This window comes from Hyperolius riggenbachi, chromosome 6 (genome assembly GCF_040937935.1).
Source record: "Hyperolius riggenbachi isolate aHypRig1 chromosome 6, aHypRig1.pri, whole genome shotgun sequence".
In the NCBI taxonomy this organism is placed as follows: domain Eukaryota; kingdom Metazoa; phylum Chordata; class Amphibia; order Anura; family Hyperoliidae; genus Hyperolius; species Hyperolius riggenbachi.
The window spans coordinates 219,659,265-219,680,290 of NC_090651.1; the positions used below are offsets into that span (position 1 = coordinate 219,659,265).

Consider the following 21,026-nt stretch of genomic DNA (forward strand, 5'->3'; position numbering starts at 1 on the left):
GATGCAGTGAGCTGGGTTAACTGAACAGTAAAGGTACTTAGATGCAGTGAGGTGGGTTCACTGAATACAACAGGTAGTAAGATGCAGTGAGCTGGGTTCACTGCACAGTAAAGGTACTTAGATGCAGTGAGCTGGGTTCACTGAACACAACAGGTAGTAAGATGCAGTGAGCTGGGTTCACTGAACAATAAAGGTACTTAGATGCAGTGAGCTGGGTTCACTGAATACAACAGGTAGTAAGATGCAGTGAGCTGGGTTCACTGAACAGTAAAGGTACTTAGATGCAGTGAGCTGGATTCACTGAACAGTAAAGGTACTTAGATGCAGTGAGCTGGGTTCACTGAACACAACAGGTAGTAAGATGCAGTGAGCTGGGTTCACTGAACAATAAAGGTACTTTGATGCAGTGAGCTGGGTTCACTGAATACAACAGGTAGTAAGATGCAGTGAGCTGGGTTCACTGAACAGTAAAGGTACTTAGATGCAGTGAGGTGGGTTCACTCAACACAACAGGTAGTTAGATGCAGTTAGCTGGGTTCACTGAACAGTAAAGGTACTTAGATTCAGTGAGGTGGGTTCACTGAACACAACAGGTAGTTGGATGCAGTGAGCTGGGTTCAACTAACAAATAAAGGTACTTAGATGCAGTGAGCTGGGTTCACTGAACACAACAGGTAGTGAGATGCAGTGAGCTGGGTTCACTGAACAGTAAAGGTACTTAGATGCAGTGAGGTGGGTTCACTGAACACAACAGGTAGTAAGATGCAGTGAGCTGGGTTCACTGAACAATAAAGGTACTTAGATGCAGTGAGCTGGGTTCACTGAATACAACAGGTAGTAAGATGCAGTGAGCTGGGTTCACTGAACAGTAAAGGTACTTAGATGCAGTGAGCTGGGTTCACTGAACAGTAAAGGTACTTAGATGCAGTGAGCTGGGTTCACTGAACACAACAGGTAGTAAGATGCAGTGAGCTGGGTTCACTGAACAATAAAGGTACTTTGATGCAGTGAGCTGGGTTCACTGAATACAACAGGTAGTAAGATGCAGTGAGCTGGGTTCACTGAACAGTAAAGGTACTTAGATGCAGTGAGGTGGGTTCACTCAACACAACAGGTAGTTAGATGCAGTTAGCTGGGTTCACTGAACAGTAAAGGTACTTAGATTCAGTGAGGTGGGTTCACTGAACACAACAGGTAGTTCGATGTAGTGAGCTGGGTTCAACTAACAAATAAAGGTACTTAGATGCAGTGAGCTGGGTTCACTGAACACAACAGGTAGTGAGATGCAGTGAGCTGGGTTCACTGAACAGTAAAGGTACTTAGATGCAGTGAGCTGGGTTCACTGAACACAACAGGTAGTAAGATGCAGTGAGCTGGGTTCACTGAACAATAAAGGTACTTAGATGCAGTGAGCTGGGTTCACTGAATACAACAGGTAGTAAGATGCAGTGAGCTGGGTTCACTGAACAGTAAAGGTACTTAGATGCAGTGAGCTGGGTTCACTGAACAGTAAAGGTACTTAGATGCAGTGAGCTGGGTTCACTGAACACAACAGGTAGTAAGATGCAGTGAGCTGGGTTCACTGAACAATAAAGGTACTTTGATGCAGTGAGCTGGGTTCACTGAATACAACAGGTAGTAAGATGCAGTGAGCTGGGTTCACTGAACAGTAAAGGTACTTAGATGCAGTGAGGTGGGTTCACTCAACACAACAGGTAGTTAGATGCAGTTAGCTGGGTTCACTGAACAGTAAAGGTACTTAGATTCAGTGAGGTGGGTTCACTGAACACAACAGGTAGTTGGATGCAGTGAGCTGGGTTCAACTAACAAATAAAAGTACTTAGATGCAGTGAGCTGGGTTCTCTGAACACAACAGGTAGTTAGATGCAGTGAGCTGGGTTCACTTAACACAAAGCTAGGTATATGCAGTGATGAGGTGGGTTAAGTAAACACAACAGGTACTGGGTATATGCAGTACTGGGCAGTACAATGTTCAGCTCCCTGTCACACACACAGGTAGTCACTGAATGTGCTGGGCTGCTGGCAGTGGCACACACACTATCAATTAGCAAGGCTGTGCATGCAACAAAAGTGTCAGTTTGACACACAGAAAAAAAAAAGTACAGGATGAGCTCTGACGAGCTATTGAGGGGTGCTATAAAAGCAATAACAATCAGCCAGGAGCAAGCTAACTAATCTGTCCCTAGAAGAACAAGTCTGCAGCAGCTGTCCCTAGTCTGTCTCTAGCAGGCACACGAGTGAGGCTAATGGCCGCCGCAGCCTGCCTTATATAAGGGGGGGGGGGGGGGCTCCAGGGCTTAGTGTAGCCTGAATGGCTACAATGTGCCTGCTGACTGTGATGCAGAGGGTCAAAGTTGACCCTCATAGTGCATTATGGGGCGAATAGAACTTCCGCAAAAGTGCGAACCCCCAAAGTTCGCCTGGAACCGTTCGCAGGCGAACCGTTCGCGACATCTCTAGTCATCAGATGTTTTAGTGGTGAATTAATTCATCTAACCAGTTGCTTGCTTTGTCTCACCTGTTTTTCAGTCATAAATGCTGATGGCTTATTGGGTGCTATGTTTATTGCATGACAACGATTTCTTTTTAGGCGTGTTAATATGCAGTTTTCTTATAACTGTAAAACAATAATTTTTTTCCACACAAGCATTGCTTCTGAAGTAAGGAATGACAGGAGTCACGTGCAATACCAGCATCTTACAGCAGGTGGCAGCAGTGCTTATAGGGATGATTCTCAATCCCATTCGATTAGATAATTATTTAATGCTAACATCTTGTACAATCATATGAAATGCTCACGTGTCAACATTAATTGGTGACCTTACAGAAAATTAGAAGTTAGTTCACAGCAATCATGCTAATGGTGCCCATACACAATACAATAAAAATGTTATTTTTTTTCCCATTTATTTGACCAAAACGATCGAATTGAATGAAAGTCAGAAGGGATCCCTTTTTTTCATCAAGAAAAACGAACGATTATCATATTTTTTGTCAATAAAAATCCAATCAGACATGTTGGAAAAATCTTTATATTCGATTTAGCGGAATAATCAAACGAAATTATCTAATAAAAAAAAATGAAAACATTTTTACCATAATAGTTAAGCTTGGTGTAATTTGCCTTCTTAAAACAGAAGGAAATTTGCAATAATGCAGTTATAAGTGAACATTTGTGGTTACCCACAATGCACTACCACTGAATACAGTCCTAGTAGTTTGGGTCACCCTGAGCTGCTTGGTTACTCCATAATAGTTAAGGCACACAGAGACATTTGTGGAAGCAAGAGATAATTCATTACTTCAGAATCAATCAACCGGTGGTAAAGCTACCATACACAATGCTTTGCATCGAAAAATCAATCAAAATATCAAATCAAAGAAAATAACTAAAAGAAAAGAATAAATGTTTAACAAAAGTCTTTCTCAATTGACTATAAAAGGCTGGTCATTTATCAAACGTACTCAAAGGAGAGTAGCGAATAATCACACATCACATAGCTTTGTACCGCACTGAGCCAAACCATGCTTGTGGTGGCAGCGTGACAATAATAAGATTTCTGATGAAATCTGCGAAACACTGAGCAGTGCAAAGTAGTAAAACCATTAATATTCCCCAATCAATTATTGAGTACAGTAAGCAAATATCAATCTTTTCCGAGATCAAGCACACATGACTCCTCAATCTTCAGCTGCCTCATACTTTTCCATAACTCACATGCCACGGCTGTAAACAGCATTTGCAGAATACACTTTGCCCTATATATATTTTTTTCCATCTACACATCTTTCTATACAGTAAAAAAATCAAAACAGCACAGATGTTTAATGATAACAGAAATTATTTACTGCCACTTTTTCTAACTGACGAAAAGGAAATGCCACTTAAAGAAAACCTGAACTGAACATTAAAAGTCAAAATAAACATACACAAGTCATACTTACCTTCCATGTAGTCTACTCCTCAATCTCTTTCTCCTCTCCTGCGTCCTGTTTGTTCACTGTGATCAAGGGAATTTTCCGTCCTCCATTTTGAAAATGGCCATTACCCATAACAGCTTTCTGGTCAGCACACAGTTAAACTGTAACATCGCCCACTTGAGCCGTAGGGAAATATGGACATTACCTGGTACATCAGTTTTCCTCTCAGCTATAACTGACAGCAACTGATATTTTACTGACAGCAACTGTTATATTTCAGGTCTGACAAAATCTTGTCAGAACTGGAAGGGATTATTGTCAGAAGAAAATGGTGAGCTTCTAAGAGGAACTGATGGCAAGGTAACTATGTAATGTTCATTTGAAGTTACCTCATGTGCTTATTTTAAATATTTTTACTCAGTACAGGTTCTCTTTAAATAAAGCCTACAGAGGAAAGTATTTATAAAACCTGGACAATTAGATTGCAGGGATGACTGAAGCAATATACACACACGCGATAACCGCTTTCTGATAGGGCAGACAACGACCGTTTCAGCCAGGGCTGTGGAGTCGGTACAAAAATCCACCGACTCTGACTCCTCAGTTTAGGATTCCACCGACTCTGACTCCTCGACTCCGACTCCTCTAATTTGCATATTACAATCTTGTTGATTGAAAGTATGTAACATGAAATGCGTCTCTTAACTGCCAACGCTTAGGAATTTTAAAAGACAACTGAAGTGAGAAGGATATGGAGACTGCCATATTTATTCCCTTTAGTCATAGACTAAAACTAGTCCTTGGTAAGAGTACTTGTAAAAGGTACAGACCGGAACCAAGAACATCTATCAGGCCCTAGGCAATGTGACTGTGGGTACATGTAAGAATGATGTGCAGGTACTCTGCAGGGGAATAAGGGGATTCTTCCTCTCTTACACATCTGAACATGGATCAGGCCCTAGGCAATGTGACTGTGGGCACATGTAAGAGTGATGTGCAGGTACTCTGCAGGGGAATAAGGAGATTCTTCCTCTATTACACATTCTTCATGCACAATCTGAACCAGGTTAATGGGTGATAGACAACACCTCTGTGTTCAATGTGCACAACGTGTTCAATGTGCACAACATTCTCAGTGGATTCCCTGCAGCTCTGTGGGGAGTACATATGTAGTGTATAGTACTACTGTGTAACAAAGTAAACCTGAGACAGATGAAATTAAAGTTTTATACATACCTGCGGCTCCCTCCAGCCCCCTTCAGGCTAATCAGTCCCTCACTGTCCTCCTCCGCCACCTGGATCTTCTGCTATGAGTCCAGGTACTTGAGCCAGTCTGGCATAATGCGCATGCACACACTCCGCCGCCGGGAGCGTACTACACCTGCACAGCACTGTTGCGCAGGTGCAGAACGCTCCTGGCTGTGGAAGCGGCATGTGGCCAGACTGAGCTGACTGGCTGAATTACCAGGACTCATAGCAGAAGATCCAGGTGGTGGAGGTGGACAGCAAGGGACTGATTAGCCTGAAGGGGGCTGGAAGAAGCCCCAGGTATGTATAAAACTTTTAATCCTTCTCAGGTACCATTTAATTCGTAGTCACCAAACCAAACTTTAACAACGTATCAAATTATTTGATTTCATGAGTAAAGAGAGTGCTTACATTTGCATAAATCAGAATCAAAGCAGAATTATTTCCATCTCATTGACCATCTCTATTAGTGACACGGCTACACATCAGGCTTTATACTTACAGCATAGATGTTATTTCATATATATAAGAGATTCCTGTGTACACATCATATATACAGTCACAATCAGATCTGTATATCTGACTTTAAAAATACAGGGACTGCTTTATTGAAGCAGCACAAGTAACTAATTTTGATTGGTCTATTTCATTTTTGTGGACTAAGCACAGCTATTACTGTATGTATAAATTATTTATGATGACTATTATCTGAGAAATAGCACATTTTATCATATTTTCTATTTTAATTACAGTTTAAATTCATTAGGAGTGGGAGTCGGTGCATTTTTTCCCGACTCCGACTCCAGGCACCCAAAATTGCCCCGACTCCACGACTCCGACTCCGACTCCACAGCTCTGGTTTCAGCCGACGATTGTTATGTGTGTACAGCACCTTCCGTTCGATATTGCTCAGGCATTGTTAAAGATCCATCCCATCGGATTTTTAATGATCCCTGAAGCCCAAGCACGACCGTTCACAATGCTTTTTACTAGTTCCCCCCTCACTCCCCCCCCCCCCCCCCCCCACTGAATAAAGCCACTCCATTGTCCGCCGATCATTGTCCATCCGCCACCTCTATAGCAACAGAGCACATCGCTGGCTTCAAAGCTGGGGATTTGTCTGTACAGCATAGTTCCTTGAATTGTCGCCCGAGGGATTGTTTCTCGATCCCTAATGGGCGACAATTCTTACAAATGTGTACATAGCTTTAGGCTAGTTTTACACTGAGATGTTGCATTGCTTTGTGATCTAACACACATTGCACAACTAAAAAGAACATTTGCAGAAACATGCGATTAGGGGCATAACAGTAGACCCTGCAAGGGATGCAGCTGCAGGGGGCCCAGAAGCCACAGGGGGCCCTGTGTGGGGTGGAAGTCCTGAGAGGCTAACAACTAAGGGCATGGAGAGAAAAAACTTGTGCTCTCTGCACAATTGTTCTAATGACTGCATCATCTGCTCAGCCACTGGTAAGGAAACATACAAAGTTTTATAGACAGTTCCTATTCAGTGTGCGGCAGGGTCTTGTGTACAGCCTCTCCACCCCCTTCCAAAGTGCTGTGTACTGTAGTGATGCCGGAGGAGTCTGCAGAGCCAGTTCTGCTCCATCAGAGATGGGCAGAGTGAGTGTAATAAGAAGCTGAGGCTGGGAGCACACTCCTCTGTCAGTTTTCTGCGCACCATGTGTGTCTGTATGTGTGAAATGCACGTTTTATCACAGATTTATTTATTTATTGTATTTATAAAGCGCCAACATATTACGCAGCGCTGGGTGCAAGTGCAATAGCACAGATAGCGGTGGAGGGGGCTCCATCTCAAGGGAAGGAATAAATAAAGCTCACTGAGATTAAATGCATCATGGGAGATTCACTTTAATTTAATCACTAAATTGCAGATTCCATGCTTATATTGGATTACTGACTCAAACTAGGTAAGGAAGCAAATATCATACTGATGATGTACTTTTAAAAACAATTCAACAGTTCTACAATTCATATAATTATTATTACAGATACACCTGTAAAGCCCTAGTTCAGGCTTGTGCTTTTTTAGTGCACATTATAAGGACTGTGTCATCATTTGCTGTGCACAAAGATTTATGCACTGGACAGTAATCATTTTTTCTGTTTATTCATTTTGATTACCTGACTAGCTGAGATTACAATGGTGATTGACTTCCTATCCTAATGTCAAATGCATCTTGACTGGACTGGACAACAGCCCTGCTTCTGTCCAAGCTCCTCCCTTTATCCTAGCATCACCCACAGGAGGTAGTCAGAGGAGCTGGGAGTGGCACAGCCAGTCTTTTCCTGTGAGGACAGAGCTGACACGCCCACTTCCTCTTTGTGCTGCACAGGAGAGTGCAGAGGTAAAGGTGGGCTTGGTCAGGAAATTTCATGCAGAGGAAGAAACTCCCACTCGGTTTGCAGCTTTGCACCTTTGGATCATGAGACAGATGTTCTGAAATTTATTTAAATCATGTGAGTAATTACATAGTCTGCTATACATCTTTGTCAACTGTGACAAATCTGGAACTAGAGCTTTAAAAAAAAATGTGTATGCCTATTCAGTAGTGATATCAATCTTGCTAAACATAACTATATATTAACAGTGTATGTAGTATGTATGTTGTTTTGTGTGCGTGTCTTTCAAGCACCACATTCATAAAACATAGATATTTTATTTAATTGATTCCTCTCAAATAGGGACCTACAGCAGGGAATAGATTGTGAGTTGTTCTGAGGGACAGTTAGTGGCATAATTCTTAACTGCACTGTGTAAAGCACTGAGGAAGATATCAGCAGTACATACATGCATAATAATAAAAAGCAGAGACATCCCTCCTTAGACATACAGTATGTCTTTGATTTGGGTGAATAGTGATGCTATAATACCTTAATAAGTTAGAGTAATATAAACTAGGATATTAAATGTAACATAAGCCTGTAGCAGTAGAACCGCTGTGTGTCTTTTGATGTTCTTATATTATATAATAAGGGTGCATTCTTTCTTCATAACAATCCCGTATGATTGTAGTTCTTGGTTTGGCTCCATAGTTCGCCTTATTTTGCTCTATAGCCTGGGTTACAGTTCTTAGACATCAGCTAGACACAGACACTTATCCGATTAGCAACAAATCCTTTCATCTGTCAGTGAAGTCAGTATAGCTAATGTTTTGTGTCACCAGTGCTGCCAGAGCCCTTAACACTGACTGAGAGCATGTTTGCTGGCAGTCACCTGTTCTGGATATTACTGTACCAGGTTATTCACAGTCCTGTGGCACCCACCCTACATATAGTTCTAAGAGTTGCATAGCAAGTAACACATCATGGCGAAGGGTGAATGTTATTATTTCTCTTACACTTTGTTCCCTAAAGTCTTAAAGGGCACTGAGCACCTTTTTTGTTTTATTACAATGAACCTCCCCCATGAAAAAAAATGGTAATGCAGTATGTCGTTGGGGGTAAGGGTGAGTACCATTGTTTACCTATGGGTGCTATTCCTATAGCTCTCTGTCCGTGTGGAGTGCGCCATCACCGTCCACAGCAACCGCAGTTTATAGATTCTGCCTTTTGGAGGTTGCTCCCAGCTGCAATGCATGTCAGGAGATACATGCCACAATGACTGCCAGGAGCTGAAGTCCATACATCTCCCAGGTAGGAGATGTACTCACATCTATGTGTACTACAGCTCCTGTATGCATTGCGGCATGCATCCCCAGCAAGCGGATTCTTTGAGCTGTGGACAGTGGTGGTACACTCCACACAGATTGGGAGCTACAGGAGGAGCCCCCATAGGGAAAGAATGGCACTCCCCTTAATTCCCAGCCCCCAAACAGCATAATATGTTACAATTTGAAAAGGGCGCCTGGAAAAAAGGAGGCCTTTTGTAGCCCATATGTCAAATTCGGCTACAAAGGGCGCCTGGTGGGGTGTAGCCCATATGCCAAATTCGGTTACAAAGGGTGCCTGGTGTAGCCGAAAAACTAGTTATAGTTTATAAAAAGGATGCTGTTATAGGCAAAATTTGTTGGACTATAAAAGTGCTCTTGATATAGTTGAGAAAAGTGATTACTGTGACCTAACATCTCCCTACTCTCACACAGAACCCTCCCCTGGTGGTGCCTAACCCTAACCCCTCCCTGGTGGTGCCTAACTCTAAGACCCCTTTGGTGACTACTATGACCTAACTTCTCCCTACTCTCACACAGAACCCTCCCCTGGTGGTGCTAACCCTAAGACCCCGCTGGTGGTGCCTAACCCTAACCCCTTCCTGGTGGTACCTAACCCTAAGACCCCCTGGTGGTGTCTAACCCCCCTACTGGTGCCTAAGCCCCCCCTCCCCCTGCTTGTGATGCCTAATCCTAACCCCCCTGCAACCACGATTCAAAAATCTCAGCTATAAAAGGGCACCCTTTTGCAGCAGAATCAAAAACCTTGTAGCCGAAAACCTTGTAGCCGAATCAAAAATATTGTCTACAAAGGGGCGCCCTTTTGTAACAGAATCAAAAACCTTGAAGCCGAATAAAAAATATGGGCTACAAAGGGGAGCCCTTTTGTAGCATAATCAAAAACCTTGTAGCCGAATCAAAAATATGGGCTACAAAGTGGCGCCCTTTTGTAGCAGAATCAAAAACCTTTTTTAGCCGAATAACCGTGTTTCCTGCATCGCATGATGATTACAGTGACATGAGGAGAGTGTGATTCTGGGCAATAGAGGAGGAGGTGAGAGGAGGATGCACATTGCCTGGCAGAGGAGGTGACAGAATCACTGCACTCCTGGCCGCATCCTGCAGCGTCTTTCTGAATTGCTATCACAAGTACTGCCGCATGAAGTAAAGTCAGTACATGCGGTGGTGTCATGTGTTACAAGTGCTCACAGGTGCAATTCAAAAAGACACTGGACACAGAAGGAGGCCAGGAGTCACACCGGTGTGCCAGGTGAGCCTGCTACACTCAATACGGGCTCAGGGGGGTGCACACACCCTTATCGACACTGGGGATATTTTTTTTTTTAATATTCCCAGTGTTTATTTTGTAAAGGAACACTGGATCAACAGAAAAGGATGGAATGAATGCTGAAATGTTTAAACTTTTTCAGAAAGCTGAGATACTAATCGTACTAATTGATGCACTAAGCTGTTTTTCATGACTTCTCTCACCTTGTCATTTTCTCATATAACCTATATACTGTAATACCTTTTTTAAAACAAAATACAGTCAAATTTAGCAAATTCAAGTCAATCTGGGGCAACTTATTTTGATTGACTATCTTGCTTAATATCTGCTGTAAAGTTACTATATAAATAAGATGAGAAATAAGTAAGGACCTTTAAAGGACTTCCGAGGCAACGGTTTTCATCTATTTTTACTCACCTGGGGCTTCTTCCAGCCCCTAGAAGCCATTTCAGTCCCTCACAACAGTTACGGTCCTCCTCAGTGTCCTGCTGGCCACCCGTAAAGATTGGTGACCCAATCTGTGCAGGTGTAGTATGTGCCAGATGGCGTGGACGCGGGGGCATGAGTGTCTGCGCAGGCGCAGAAGTGCCGACCTGCCGGCGAGACACTGAGGAGGACCGAAGCTGCAACGAAGGAATAAAATGGCTTCTAGAGGCTAGAAGAAGCCACAGGTGAGTAAAAATATATTAAAATTGTCCCCTTTAAAGAGTACCACCAGTATATTTTTAAAAGAAAGTATTGGCATACTGACTTGGGATGATCAATGATATGTAAATATTTCCAAGTTTATGCAAATGTAAGTACATTTTTATGCAAATATATGTAGCTTTAAATTGGACCAATCAATTTAAACCTGGGTGGGACTTGATTGGCCCATTTTCAAGCTGCATGTGTTTGCATAAAAATGTACATACATTTGCATGAACTCAAAAGTATTTGCATATCATTGATCATCCCTAAAGGGGCCCATACACCTAACGATTTTCCCGCCGATATACAGCAGATTCAATCACTGTGATCGAATCTGCTGTGAAATCGTTGCGCAAACGCTGACCAAACGATTGATTTCCATCCGAAATCAATCGTTCCGGTCGATTCCCGTCGATCCGTCTGTGCAGAAGATTTTGCTTGATCGCCGGCGGTTCGGGAGTGCGTCGATAGCGGCGTTCGAATGACCGACGCAATACAGCGGCAATACATTACCTGCTCCGGCCAGCGCGTGTCCCCACTGTCTTCTTCTCAGCTGGGTTCCGAGTTCCGGACCTGCTGGCTTCACTTCATGTCCCGGCAGGAAGTTTAAACAGTAGAGCGCCCTCTACTGTTTAAACTTCCCCGGACAGAAGTAAATGAAGCCAGCCAGTCCAGAACCCGGAACCCAACGGAGAAGAAGACAGCAGGGACTCACGCCAGCCGGAGCAGGTAACGTAAAGCTGGCGGGGGGCGGCGGCAGCGGTTTAATCGCACATGCGCCGTGCTGTCACGCCGGCCGCCGTCATGACGCGCGGCGGCCGGCGTGTGACGTCATTCGTGACGTATAGGGAAGGAGAAGGCCCGACACTCGCCAGTGTCGCCCGGGGGACCGGCCTGTCCGCGCTATGCGGACAGCCGCCGGGAGAAGAGCCAGGAGGCCGGCGTGGGACGTCCCGACCAGGGCTGGGATGGAGAAAGCCCCGGGTAAGTTCAAATTTTATTTTTACGCTGAGCTCGGAGTCCCTTTAATACTGACTAACCAGTCAGAAACAGTCTGTATGCATGTTGGATTATTGTGGCTTTGTACAATTAACAAGCCGATACATCATTGTATTCCAGTGGTTCTGGAGGTGTCTTTAGCTTTCAGGGGCATAAAGGGATGATTTGCATATGTACTGTGGGACACCTCAAATGCTCACTCCAACCTGAATAATCCCAAATACCTTCTGTTTTAAGAAGGTAAACTTCTATTTTGCATAACGTTTTAGTAAGAGAGCTTTTTGGTCCTTTTTAGCCCCTTACATATTCCTAGGAGTTATTGTTCCTAAATGTAGGAACTACATGCGTGGGGTCCAGTTCATGGGTAAATGGGAATTTGTGTTAAACTCTGACCCCGTCATCAGTGAGATAAGTGCTACTTGCTTTTAAACTGTTTTTAATTCTTTTATTTTGGGGTGGGGGAAGCCTCCTCCCTTTTTAATATTGCCACTGTCGCAGTGGCGTATCTAGGCAAGACAGCGCCCATGGCAAATACTAAAAACCCTAACCCCCCCCCCCCCACACACACACACACACACACACACACACACCTACAATCAACAGCATCCTGTCTAACTTTTTTGGACAGGGTAACCCCATCATGCATTCAGAACACTCACGCACACACAAATACCAGAATGTAACAGTCACTATGAAATAAATGAGGCTATCCTTCTGATCCTCTGCCTCTAATACTTTAAGGCAGGGAACATACTTGACTGTTTTCATACGCGTTTTCTGCACAGAAGAACTGAAAACTCATGTTAATCAAGGGGCTAGTTCACACTTAATGTGTTTTTGTTGCACAGAAAAAAAAACTGACATTCTGCATGATAATTCTGCTCATTTTGTCAGTTTTCTGTATCAATTACATTAACTGTTGTGAAAAAAAGCACACATTTTTCTGCATAGAAACACACTTGGGGCTTGATTTACTAAGAGGTGCTAACCTACTTAGCACGTCTAAAGTCTTAAGGCGCGCTAACCAGGGTGCTAAGTAGGTTAGCACCAGATTTCTCAATCAGATCGCGCACAAAGTTTTGCGCGCAAAGTTTTACGCGCGCAAAGTTCTATGCGCGCGCTAAGTCCCATAGGCTTTAATGGGCACTTCGCGCGGAGCGCCCTGCGCTCTGTGCAGTGTGCGCGCAAAACTTTGCGCGCGGTACTTTGCGCACGATCACTACTTCTCACATTTCAACTGAGTTTAGACGTGCTAAGGGCCAGTGCTAAAGTTAGCACCGTTTTGTAAATCAAGCCCCTGGTGTGCAGAAAATGTGCGCAGAAAAAGTTGAGTTGAAAACTGAAAAACAAGTGTGATCCTTGCCTTAGCCATAGACCCTGAACAAGCATGCAGATCAAATGTCTATAACACATCTGACAAGATTAGCTGCATGCATGTTTCAGGTGTGTGATTTAGACCCTAGTGACCAGAAGGATCAGCAGGATTTCCATGCAACCAGTATTGTTTAAAAGGAAATAAATATGGCAGCCACCACTCTCATATGAATGAAAGCATTGAAACATTTGCAGTGACAATTATAACATAATAAAAGGCTGACAACCTATTAAATATCAGTAGATAGGTACTGAGCTAGAAATATAATGCATTTTTACAACTGAGGTACACTGTACAGCTACATACTCACGGGGGACAATTGTCCCCGTTGCATGCGCGCACGCGAACAGGGAGCGACAGCTGTCCACACGTCTCGCCAGAAAGGCAGAGACGCGGCGGAAGCTGTTTGTGAATGGAGCATCCCCCGGCCGGATGCTCCATTCACTCGCGTAGGTCTCCTGTCGCTAGCCCGCGTACTGATGCGGGACTAGCGACAGTTCCGGCGAAGTTGCGGCGACAGCTGCAGCCGGCGATTGAACATGTCAATCGCCTGGCGACAGCTCCGACGGGCGACGGTTCGGGGCGCGCGCGTTATACACACGGGCGACCTGTCGCCCAAAACACGCGCGTGCCACGTGGTTGCGGCGACGGCCGTATCCGGTGTGTATGGGCCTTACAAGAGAGAGGTTGTTAAATCTGGCCACAGAGATGCCAGCAGCATAATGGTTAAAGTGCAGAGAGTGTCATAAATAAAAGTAAGTAAACAGCACACTGAGATAAGGGCTGAGGAATGTGTGAATGACAGAGCTGAATGGATGTGAGATCTTGTAACCTCCAGACCAGGAGCATCTGCTGCTATCTCGGGGGACTGAGACATGGTAGGGAGTGAGGAAAAACTTCGGAGCTCACCTCTCAATAGCTTGTAATGTAGATATAAGACAAAGGCTGAGACGGGCAGGTTGCTGGATGATTGTTACTCCCTTAGACTCAGGAATGCTGTCAGCAGCACTGCGCCCCCCCTGATGATTGAAGAGGGAGGTCGCCTGGGGCACATGTCATGCCTGCATCCCTCCAGTTATGCGTCTGCACTGTTGGGGGGTAAAATACTCTTATCTATGTCCTACGCCTCTATGGGATTGTTGTAATAAAGAGGGAGGACAACCAAACACTAAGTTAAGTGGTGAAAGTTATTTCAAAAGTTTAAAAAGTAAGGAAAAAATGCACCAACGACCCCACAGTTCCGCAGCTTCCATCTTTTCATGGATGTTTTGGTACACTAGGCAAGACTCGCCCCCAATGTATGCTACACTAATATAATGGAATAATCTATCCATTTGCTATTAGGATTGTAAGAATGCTTGAGTCTGAAAACTAGCTGCAAAAAAATTAAAGTTTGGCAGCACATTTTTTTTTTAACTGATGTCTTCTATTACTTATTTTTTTATATTTATTTACCATCTATAGAGCACTGATATCTTTCACAGCGCTTTACAGAGTATATCTAGTTTTGTCAGTAGCTGTCTCCTCAAAAGGTTCTCCTAATGTAATCCCTACCATAGTCATATGTCTATTATGGTCTAACCTCAGTTTAACGGAAAAGCCAAACTTATGTTTTTGGGATGTAGGAGGAAACTCGAGTCTCTGGAGGAAACCCACAGCACAGGGGTAACCGCATACCCAAGAACTATGTCAAGTTGTTGAACTGCGCTCTCCACCTTCCTATAAATCAATAAACAGATAGCACATAGCGTGACTCCATAAACATACAATGTGCCATATACAGTCAATCACCCTTGTGACCAATGTGCTCTTGCTGCACTCGTGAATCCACTCCCAATTTAGATTGCGCTCACCAAATTGCAGCCGCCTCAAAGCCAGGTGGATCTAGCGTATATTTCACAAACAAGCTCCAGGCACTTTTAAAATCTTCAATTCTCTGTTTAATACTGCATCATTCCGTTCCGGATTCATAAAAGTTTAAAACACATAAAACACATCATAGTGTAAACTGCTTAAAGGGAAGGTTCAAGCAAAATAAAAAAATGTGTTTCACTTACCTGGGGCTTCTGCCAGCCCCATGCAGCCATCCTGTGCCCTCGTAGTCTCTCACTGCTGCTCCAGTCCCCCGCTGGCAGCTTTCTGACCTCGGAGGTCAGCGGGACGCATTGCGTACATTTTTACGCATTCCCGCTAGTGCAGGAACATTAACACATACATTTTTACGCATTACTGGTTTAATGCGTAAATTTTTACGCATTAAACCAGTAATGCGTAAAAATGTATGTGTTAATGTTCCTGCATTAGCGGGAATGCGTAAAAATGTACGCAATGCGTCCCGCCGACCTCCGAGGTCAGAAAGCTGCCAGCGGGGGACTGGAGCAGCAGTGAGAGACTACGAGGGCACAGGATGGCTGCATGGAGCTGGCAGAAGCCCCAGGTAAGTGAAACACATTTTTTTATTTTGCTTAGACATTCCCTTTAAAGATATTATAGCCCACGCAATGAATGCGCACTCACTTATATCTTCTTGTAATTAGGCATCATACACAGTGGTGGCAGCGGGATCTGTCCTGGCCTCCGGGCATGGGGTGAACGGCATCCCGTATCCCTCCTGGTGTCCCTTAGCCTGGTCTTCGCTAGCTCGCGCCCTCAGCAGGGGCCCCTGATGAGTCTGACTAGATGAAACGCATAGGGTGGAGCTACGGCCGGCGCGTCTGACGTCACTGCACTAGGAGGTGTTGAGGAACAGCTAAGCGTGGAGGGCGCGAGCTAGCGAGGACCAGGCTAAGATTTTGCTCGATCGCCGGCGGGTCGGGATCGCGTCGATAGCAGAGACCGAATGTCCGACGACCGACGCTAGAGGAAATACATTACCTGATCCGGTCGGCGTGTATCCCTGCTGTCACCGCTGCTCCTTCTCCGCTGGGTTCCGGCAGGCTTCACTTCTTCCTGTCCCGACAGGAAGTTTAAACAGTAGAGCGCCCTCTACTGTTTAAACTTCCCCGGACGTGAAGTGAAGCTGGAGCCCTGGAGCCGACTGCAGAGAAGAAGACAGCGGAGACCGGGGGACTCGTGCCGGCCGGATCAGGTAATGTATTCAGAAGGGGCAGCAGCAGCTTCACAGATGGTGAATCGATTTCATGCAGTAAAGGCAGCCATACGATTCCTCTCTGATCAGATTCGATCAGAGAGGGATCTATCTGTTGGTCGATCTGATGGCAAATCGACCAGTGTATGGCCACCCTTACTTCGTTTTGGTGTTCATGTAGTTGTTAAATTACTGGGCTGGCTACCTGTTAAAGGCAGCCATATCGACCATCAGATAGATCCCTCTGTGATCGAATCTGATCAAAGAGGGATCTATTGGCTGCCTACACTGCATACAGATTTTGAATCAATTTCACTATGAAACCGAATCACAATCTGTGGAACTGCCGCCGCCGTCGTCCCCTGCATACATTACCTCATCCGGCCGGCGCCGGGCGAGTCTCCCGGTCTCCACTGTCTCTACTCCGCTCTGGGCTCCAGCTTTCACTTTACTTCCTGTCAGGGGAAGTTTAAACAGTAGAGCGCGCTCTACTATTTATACTTCCCCAACAGGAAATAAGTGAAGCCAGCCGGAGCCCAGCGCGGAGAAGGGACTGCGAGGACACACGCCGGCGGAACAGGTAATGTATTGCCGCTAGCGTCGGTTGTCGGACATTCGAACGCCGCTATCGACGCACACCCGACCCGCCGGCGATCAAGCAAAATTTTCAGCGCGTACAGATCGTCGGGATCGATAGTTTTCGGCGGAAAACGGTCGAACGGTCAGCGTTTGCGCATCGATTTCACAGCTGCTGTCTATCGGCGGTAAATCTGGCAAATGTATGGGCACCTTAAAGGGAACCTAAACTGAGAGGGATATGGATGTTTCCTTTTAAACAATACCAGTTGCCTGGCAGTCCCGCTGATCTAATAGCTGCAGTAGTATCTGGATCTCACACCTGAAACAAGCATGCAGCTAATCCAGTCTGACTTCAGTCAGAGCACCTGATCTACATGCTTGTTGAGGGGCTGTGGCTGAAAGTATTAGAGGCACATGATCAGCAGGAGAGTCAGGTAACTGGTATTATTTTAAAAGGAAAAATCCATATCCTTCTCAGTTTAGGTTCCCTTTAAAGGGAAGGTCCAAGCAAAATAAAAAAATTAGTTTCACTTAGCCCCACGCAGCCATCCTGTGCCCTCGTAGTCACTCACTGCTGCTCCAGTCCCCCGCTGGCAGCTTGCCGACCTCGGAGGTCGACGGGTCTGATTGCGTACATTTTTACGCATTCCCGCTAGTGCAGGAACATTAACAGATACATTTTTACGCATTACTAGTTCAATGCGTAAAAATGTACGCATTGAACCAGTAATGTGTTAAAATGTATCTGTTAATGTTCCTGCACAAGCGGGAATGCGTAAAAATTTACGCAATGCGGCCCGCCGACCTCCGAGGTCGGCAAGCTGCCAGCGGGGGACTGGAGCAGCAGTGAGTGACTACGAGGGCACAGGATGGCTGCGTGGGGCTGGTAGAAGCCCCAGGTAAGTGAAACTCATTTTTTAATTTTGCTTGGACCTTCCCTTTAAGGAGCGTACACAAGCCATATTTTTACAAACGACGGATCCGTCAGACTCTCCCGTGGGACAGTCGTTCTGCCGACAGTAACACGTGAGTACAGGCTTTAGGCGACTGATAAGACTGTTTTGATGGCTCCGCCGAGCGGATCAGTCAAAATCACTCTGCCGACAGCCTGTACTCACGTAATAATGTTGGCAGAACGACCACCTTGCAGGAGGGTCTGACGGACCCGTCGTTTGTAAAAATACGGCATGTGTACGCGCCTTAAGAGCAAATCCTGATCTTTTCCATGATGGTACTGATATCTCTGTATAACAATCCTATGAAGAACAGTTTACTGCCTTCATCAGCTGGCAATCTCGGTTTAAATCCTAAATTGCCAAAGACTAAAAAAGGACTTTGCATTTTTGTCAGTCACAGCAATTCCTAAGTCTCAGAACTGTCTAATTTTGTTGTTTAGTTTGGGGTTCATTGCCCGCATAGATTGAAACGAAATTTAAGCACTTTGGGTTTGTTTTTGTTTTTCTTGTCTTTTTACAAATTCTACTTTTAGGGTCCCCAAATATATAATTTGGAAGTTTGACATCATATCTAATTTCCTGAGTCACACTAAATGACTGCCCCCAATGGCACTGATGCACAGAGATATAAACAGAGATTTCCATGGCTGCATACAATAAAGTACAAAGCTGCACAGCCCCATTCAGTACTGCTCCAAAATGCAAATGGATACATTTGTACACGGTTGAGCATTGCACCATGGGTGCATTTATAAGCACTCTGTTGCATTTTTAAGTGCACTACATGCTGCAATTTTGGCTTAAAATGTTTTTTTTCCTTTCTTAACCACTTCATGACCATAGGCTTACACCCCCTAGTGACCAGGTTATTTTTTTACAGTTTAGGCCACTACAGCTTTATCCTCCTGAGCGGTATGTCCAACACTGTGTCGGGCATTCCGCTTCAGGGGTATTGCTGGCCTCAGGAGTATGCTGCTATGAAACTGTGTGTTTCTACTGATAAATAAGCTGTTAGCTAGTATATGTGGCACCTCCCGATCGCCCGGAATCCCCCCCCGATTCCCCCGCTTATACATTACCCAGTCTGGCTCCAGCGATTAGCATAGCCTCCCCGCACAGCTCCGGTCTTCTCTATGGGGAGGATCGGGTCTGCGCATGACATCATGACGTCGGTGACATCATGTACGATCCTCCCCATAGAGAAAACCAGAGCTATGCGGCAAGGCTGCGCCGATTGCTGGAGCCAGGCTCGGTAATGTATTAGCGGGGGGGATTCTGGGCAATCGGGGGGTGCCGGACACATATACTAGCTAGCCTAGTGCTAGCTAACAGCTTATTTATCAGTAGAAACACAAAGTTTCATAGCGGCGGACTGAGGCTAGCAAATCCTCCGGAGTGGCGTAACGCTCAGGAGGTTAAGGACTCGCTGCAGGGCCATACAACTCCCCCTCCCCCCCCTTTTCTGCCCACCAACAGAGCTTTCTGTTGGTGGGCTCTGATTGCTCCTGCAATGTTTTTTTTGTGCATTTATTTGTTTATTTTTTTTTAAATAAATGTGTCTGCTGTTTTTATATATCCACTGGCGTAACAATAGGCCCTGCAGCCCCTGCTCACGCAAAGCCTTGGCCACAGTCGGCGGGGAGAGGGGAAGCCCCCCCCCTCTCCCTCATCTCGGGGCTCTCCCCTCTACGCTTCCCTCCAGCTAGTTACAGTGTGGGCAGCGGACAGCGACTGGCAGATAAATACCTTCCCTGCGTTCCACCGCATACTCCTCGCTCTAGCGGCTGACATCACTTCCGGGAGTGACGTCACTTCTGGGAGTGACGTCAGCCGTTAGAGCGAGGAGTATGCGGTGGAATCTGCCCACCGCTGCCACCCCTCCAGCTGCCACCCCTTTCAAAATGGCCACGAGGGGGGGCACGCTCTGAAATTCTGCAGGGGGCCCGGTGGGGCCTAGTTACGCTTCTGTATATATCTTTCTTTTCCCTCTTCCCTCCCTCTTCCCCACCAGCCAATGACAGCAATCGACTGTCATAGACAATTAGGCATCAGCCTAGGAGAGCTGATCGCTCCTGAGCCTCTCAAGGGGATAGCTGAATCACATGGCTGTCCCCAGTACAGTGCTGCCCTAAATCGCACCACCGTACAATGTAAATAGATGGCGGTTTCGCTGTCTAACAGTCTTCTAGCGGCTGGTACACTGATGACGGAGGGGAGCTCACTCAAGTGGGATGCGCGCACAATCCCTAGCAAAACACACCCCCAGAAGTTCACGCCAATTGGCATTTAGCGGTCCTGGAGCTGCCACCTTGCAACTGCAAGTTGGCGTTAGGGGGTCACAAGGCGGTTAAAGTGAACCTTAAGTGAAAATTAAATACAGGAGTTTCACTTACTTGGGGCTTCGACTAGCCCCCTGCAGCTGTCCTGTGCCTGCAGTATGTGCCGATCCGATCCTCTGTTCCCCCGCCGCAGCTTAGTTTCGTTTCGGCTGACTGATGAGTGGGCAGTCCACTGCGCCTGCGCTGCCATAGCCACGCATATCCTTGTATAAGTTTACGCCGGCGAACACATCCTGCGCAGGTGCAGTAAGAGAGAACTCTTACTGCGCCGCCATTTTCTTGTCCTCCCAACAACCTTCGCCTAACTACCCCGCGCATTTCCAACTCCCATGAGCAGCTGCAGAATTTCTCAAGAGCAGCCCCCACCTTCTGGAACGTCCTTTCACCGCCCATCAGACTCACCCACTCCTTCAACACATTCAAGCAAGCCTTCAAAGTCCACCTCTTAAAGATGGCCTAGCCACCCCATACCACATAACTCTACTGAATAATTATTCTACAGTCCGACCTAGTGTGTCCATCTCCCCACCCCTTAGATTAGAGTCCTCCCTTCCCTAGTGTATTCTAAATGATTGTGTGCTCCATTCCTATGACTGCCTCCTACTTGTGTTACTAGGCCTACCTAATGAGCCCAAAATCGCATGATCATGTATTTTGTACCCTGTTTGCCTTGTTTAACTTTGTCATATGTTATGTAATCTTGTTATGTTATGTCTGTCATCTTTTATATCATTGTATGTATTTATTGTCCAGTGCTGCCTAATATTTTGGTGCTTTATAAATACAATGAAGGATAATAACAAATAACAACACAGCTGGAATCTGTAGTTTGTTTTCCTCTGGATTTAGGA

The 21,026-nt window shown here is 45.5% G+C and overlaps 1 protein-coding gene across 6 annotated transcripts in view; it reads left to right on the forward strand.

Moving 5' to 3' along the window:
- PLEKHG5 (pleckstrin homology and RhoGEF domain containing G5) overlaps nt 1-21,026 on the forward strand; it is a 533,554-nt gene that overhangs the window by 182,448 nt on the left and 330,080 nt on the right. The window contains exon 1 of one of the 6 annotated variants that reach the window (XM_068240440.1): nt 7,652-7,671. The exons of the other annotated variants lie outside the window; for them this stretch is intronic. The gene's annotated coding sequence lies outside the window, so the exon portion shown is untranslated. Of the gene's footprint in view, nt 1-7,651; nt 7,672-21,026 lie in introns of those variants that run through there. 6 annotated transcript variants of the gene reach the window in all.